The sequence below is a fragment of the Clytia hemisphaerica genome, unplaced genomic scaffold (genome assembly GCF_902728285.1).
Source record: "Clytia hemisphaerica strain Z4C2 unplaced genomic scaffold, Clytia hemisphaerica genome assembly, whole genome shotgun sequence".
NCBI classification, from domain to species: Eukaryota; Metazoa; Cnidaria; class Hydrozoa; order Leptothecata; family Clytiidae; genus Clytia; species Clytia hemisphaerica.
In genome coordinates, this window is record NW_027103394.1 from 920018 (window position 1) to 926161 (window position 6144).

Here is a 6144-nt window from a genome sequence, read left to right on the forward strand (position 1 = left end):
CAAGATGACAATAGACCTGATTCTTCTCAATATGATAATTCACAGGAGCAACAAGACGACCGTAATCCCGATCGTTTAGGGTACGATAATTCACAGGAACAACAAGATGACAATAGACCTGATTCTTCTCAATATGATAATTCACAGGAGCAACAAGATGACCGTAGCCCTGATGATCTAGGATATGATAATTCACAGGAACAACAAGATGACAATAGACCTGATTCTTCTCAATATGATAATTCACAGGAGCAACAAGATGACCGTAATCCTGATCATTTAGGGTATGATAATTCACAGGAGCAGCAATATGACCGTAATCCTGATCATCTAGGGTATGATAATTCACAGGAACAACAAGATGACCGTAATCCTGATCATCTAGGGTATGATAATTCACAGGAGCAGCAATATGACCGTAATCCTGATCATCTAGGGTATGATAATTCGCAAGGAGCAGCAATGACCGTAATCCTGATCATCTAGGGTATGATAATTCACAGGAGCAGCAATATGACCGTAATCCTGATCATCTAGGGTATGATAATTCGCAGGAGCAGCAATATGACCGTAATCCTGATCATCTAGGGTATGATAATTCGCAGGAGCAGCAATATGATCGTAATCCTGATCATCTAGGGTATGATAATTCACAGGAGAAGCAATATGACCGTAATCCTGATCATCTAGGGTTTGATAATTCGAAGGAGCAGCAATATGACCGTAATCCTGATCATCTAGGGTATGATAATTCACAGGAGCAACAATATAACGGTGATTTAGATAAGGATTTAGAAAAAACCCAAGAAATTTTAGAGGTAAGTCATCTTTTTGTTATTTTTTCTTTTATCTGTTTGATTAATTCAGGGGGGGTTACTTTTGATACGCCTGTAAAAGCTAGTAGACCTCTAGCGAATACTTAACAAGTTAAGTTTGATATAAATATGTCTTTGCAGCGGTGACTCGTAGCCTTTTAATGTCTTTTTTTCTTGTCTCTTCAAAAGCCCTTTGCATCTATATTACAAGGCTTGAAGCTCAGGAACAATTTAAATGCTTAAAGTCTACACTTAAACATTTTCTGCATTTGTTCGCGCCTATCAATCTCTCCGATGAATTCTAAAATTGTTACCGGATTCTACTGCTTTTCTTTTCAACCTTGTGTGATGTTTTTCTCATAACGAATATTTTTGGGAACTATAAAAATTAAAAAAAAAATAATTCAAGTTATAATTTTTTCATTATTTTTGAAAATAATTAAGACCAAAATGTTCGGATACTTTACTTAGAACCAGAGAAGCTTAAAAGCAAAAAATATTAAAGCTAATCGTCCGCTTGACCTGATTGTGTTAATATTTTGGGGTTAGACTTGTAAGTTCTTCTGTGTGTATAATAAAAATGTGGCCAGCCTTTGTTCCTTTGAAGTGTGTCCCTTTTTTAGGTTTGCCGTTTTTTAGAGAGTTCACTATGTTTCTTCATACCAAATAATTCTACGATTTATACGTCTTATGATTGCTGTACGGGATGTAATTTGAATTACTGTAACACCCCTGTTACTGTTAACTTTGAAATTATGAAATATATTTTACCAAATGACTTTACTTTATCACTTCAGAGAAAACGGCAAGAGCTAGCGATGCTGAATGGTATCACAACAACTCCTTCGCCGGATGATGCTCTGAACAAAACCACACTTGCCATGCCTTCTCGGAGTAAATTGGAACCTACTACCCAAACACCGTTTGTAGAGACATCTTCAGCAGCACCTCTACCTGCTACTAAACCATACCAACGCCAAACTCCAATGCCACGCCCAACACCTGAGCCGTACCAACGCCAAACTCCAATGCCACGCCCAACACCTGAGCCGTACCAACACCAAACTCCAATGCCACGCCCAACACCTGAGCCGTACCAACGCCAAACTCCAATGCCACGCCCAACTCCTCAGCCATACCAACGCCCATCTCCAATGCCACGCCCATATAATACGGGTCAAGGTTACAATGGCCAGTTCTATCACCAAAAGAGAATGTCTACCAATAGCATGCAAAGTATGATTTTAGATAAAACTTTTATACACTTTTTTGAAGAGGAGAACTAAATTTAGGGGGAAACTTTCATTTACAAAATGTTGGTTTTTGCAGATTTTTAATATAAGTTTTCTATTCATTTGAAAAAAGCTTCAGGTACCTTAGAATTTGCGGTTTGTCTATTCATGGATGTTGCCTTATCTCTGATTGCTGGATATTTATAATTTTACTCACAGATTATATAAATTGGCGCATGGTGAAAAAGAATGTAGCTATTATTATTTGATTTTCCCGAGATTTTAGAAGCAAAATTGAAATTTCAAATATCCATTTTTTTTTTCACAGGATCAAGTAGTACCGGCCAAAGAAAAATACCACCAAAGGGATTTTCAAAATGCAAGGATGTTCATGGTGTACCAAGCTTGTATATGGGGAAAACGTTTGGTTTGAATTGTAATAAACAAAATTTAAAATCTCTACCAAAGCTTACTTTGGACCAGAAGAAATCTGCCGAAGGAATGCGTATATTGTAAGTTATTAAGTCCACAAAGCCTTAGAATGTTCTTAACATTTTGGCAATCGAAGCCTTATAAGTTCTTATAAAAAAACGTGTGCATGTCTTATCCCCCCCGATAAGTAAGTACTGACCGTTTTCTTGTACCTATAAGCGTACGTATAGGTCATAACCATTGGGTTAGCACTGGCGGGTATAAGACAATAGAGCAAGTAGTCGGAAACATGCGAAAGAGTGCAACGCTCGTTAATTGACAATGAAATTACAATTACAAATCTCTTCGCTTGATAAGTTCGACAGGATCTAAAACCGCCTATGGGTTAGTACGTTAGTACGTACTGGCGTCCCTCAACAGATAGCTTACAACATGTTTCCTTATTTTCTAGGTATTTGGCTGAGAACCAAATTAAAGCGTCTGAAGATACATTCATAGATTTTCCTGATTTACGATTTGTGTAAGTAAAAAATGAATAAACCTTTTCATAAATTACTTCGTTTTCAAAATATGGTGATGGATTCCCATAGGTTTTCTCTATTTTAAAGACTAGCACTTGATCACTCATGGGTTTTAATCACCTTGGCAATTGTTTCGAAACGAGGCAGTCGTTGGTACTTAAAATAATTTATGAAAAGGCCTATATCAACTTCTTATTTCATTCAAAATTATTTTAATGGATTCTAATTCCAGCGAGTCTCTTTAGGAATTATTTCCTTAAAACCGTTTGAATGTCATCACTCTGTAACTTTAAATTTCCAAGAGATCCGTAGGAAATTTGTCGGCAAAAAGTGACGAAAAAATTGGCTCGGTGACGAGATTTTTTACCAACGAATTTTTATAGGCGACGATTTTTTTCACAGGACAAAGTTTCTACCAATAAGGCATTCTTTTCATTTTAATTCATACACTCTCCAATTGAGAAAAAGTTCAGCTGTACGCCTAGTGTCGTACGATGGTGATCACAACATTTACGACATTCTTAACCTCGTTCCCTGCGTATTATCAGCTCTTTGATGCCTATTGATAGCGCTAGATACATAAATAAAGCCTAGGATACATGGGGACGAGGTTGCAACATTCTTAAGATTTGCACTTTAGCTTTGGCTTATTCTCTACCGATACAAAATCGTAAAAATCAAGTGATATCATATAGTAATGCCATTGTTTTTTAAATACACAATCTTTTTTCAGTTTCAGTCTCTCTAGTAATTTCTTTTATTTCGTTTTTTTTTTTCATTTGCAGCGATATGTCGGAGAACAAGTTATATCGCATTGAAGACGGATTTTTTGAAAGTATACCAGAAATGGAAGTTCTGTAAGTATATTTTATTTCAACGTGAAGTTGACCCACTGACCTATATATAAAGGTCAGTGAGTTGACCCCTTTTGGTGCTTCAATACATGGAAAATAGTGGACATCGAATTCTTGCCTCTCGGACAAAAATTGAGAGCGATAGGCTTTTTACACTACACACTTTTTTTATAAGAATACACTTTATAAGAATGTCCATGATGAAAATGGCCAAAAAATTAAGAATAATGCTAAGAATATCACCATCATGGAATTTGGCTACTCAAGCTAAGAATGCCATTTTTAGAGCATTTTCAGTTATAAATTGCCAATTACCCCCGAGTACAAAAATGTCATTTTATGCTTGAGACGTATGTACTAATCTAGTCTGAATTCGGATCCTAACCTAAGAATGCTGTAAGAATATTTTAGGATGATTTTCCCAAAAAAGTTAAGAATATCCATGATGAAATAAATTGATACCATTCTTATAAAAAAGGGTATATGCGTTTTAGTTTGAACATTTTATGTTTTTATTTCCTTCTTCTATTACAGGATAATGGGCAGTAATACGATTTCAAATTTACCAAGTAATTTACACGCATTATCTGAAATGAAAAATCTCCAAGTCTTGTAAGTGTACATTTTGTATTAATATACTGTTGCGTCTTGTAAGTGTACATCTTGTATTAATATACTGTTGCGTGGCTGATTCGGATAAGAAGCGTTGCTTATACAGTGGAGTCTCAGTGCCGTATGAAGCATTGTCTTATTGGGGGGGGGGCTGAAGTTTAGTGACACCGCGAGGGCCAACCATGGTTTGGCCCGAGGGGGGGAATTTTGAAAATTTAAGCTCTAGATTGCTTGAAAATGCACTCAAAACAAAATGCTTTCAAGAAAAAACAAGAAAAATCTTGCATTTTGCAAAATAACCACTTTTGAAAAAATTATTGGGGGGCATAGCCCCCCCCCTTGCCTAGCCTAGTTAACTAAACCCGTATTCACAAGGCTAGGACACACGGCTTATGGCAATATAGCGTTTTTCGGCGCTTTAAAGATTTTTTATATTTACGGATTTTAAGTTTGCCTTGGAATACTTTTACTTATTCAGCCTTGTTATTCAGTCACAACTTAACCATCAGATTTATCCAAGTGACTGAATCAAACTAGCTTAGATTTCTAGGCTACCCCTTGCTCCCCCCCCAGTTGCTACGGCACTGAGTCTCCATAACTTGAGCACTCACGGGGAACATAAATATTTGTCCAAGTGAAGGAAATTTCGAGTTATAGAGTATGGTGTATAATGCATTTTTAACTGAAGGGACCTTAAAATATGTTCGAGTTAAGAAGACATTAGAGTTGTTGTGGTTCCAGTTAAAGAGACTCCGCTTTACCAACCCAGCTGGCACACAACGTTGTTTCAACGTTCATGTAACGTTATACGGACGTTGTGGACGTTAGATAAACGTCGAAACAACGTTGTGTGCCAGCTGGGAATGCTTTGAAAATGTCACACCTTTGCTTTTATGAAAGAAAGATAGTCAGCTCTTTTATTGGCCCAGCGCAATGGGCATTTAAAACACAACTGGTCGAAAAAATTTGACATTGTCGGGGCCTATGCGCGCAATTATCAATCGATAATTCAAGGCTAAAATCGAACTACCTGACTTTCTATTGTGCGCATGCTTAAGAAAAACCACATATAATTGATACCTCCAACTTTTATGGTCAAATCTTTCTTTTTTAATAAGTATAAAAAAGTTTAAAGTAATTAAATCTTTATTCCTCGCCCGACTCGAGTCTATACATTGAAAAAATTCGCTCCTGTTGTATGGCGATTCTGCAGCGGAAAAGTATGCTGACAGTGCCAACACTGCTGGGCCTTTACGCCGCTTAGGCTTTCTTGCTTAATTTTCAATAGAGTCTCCTTTACTCGAACACGTGGAGAACGCGCAGTTTGAATTTTCGGGTTATAGCGACTCCGTTAACTGAACGAACGAAGTTTGAATATGTCTTACTTTAAGTTATAGCTAAAACATAGGGTCAGAATAGATGAGTTGCAAAATTATATCAGTACAGTCAAAACATGTGATTACTCGAGACGTTCGCGTGATTTTATTCCCATGTTATTTTCTTTACAACTTACAGCTGATAACTTTATTAATGCCAATAAATTCGAAATAAATGTTATGTAACAAGCACATCAAAATTTCGAGTAAAAGCTTGATTTGTCTTCAGACTTTATTTTTGCAGCCTGTGAATTGTATTCAATTAAAACGAGACGAATTCGCCCCAGAATCATTTCTATTTT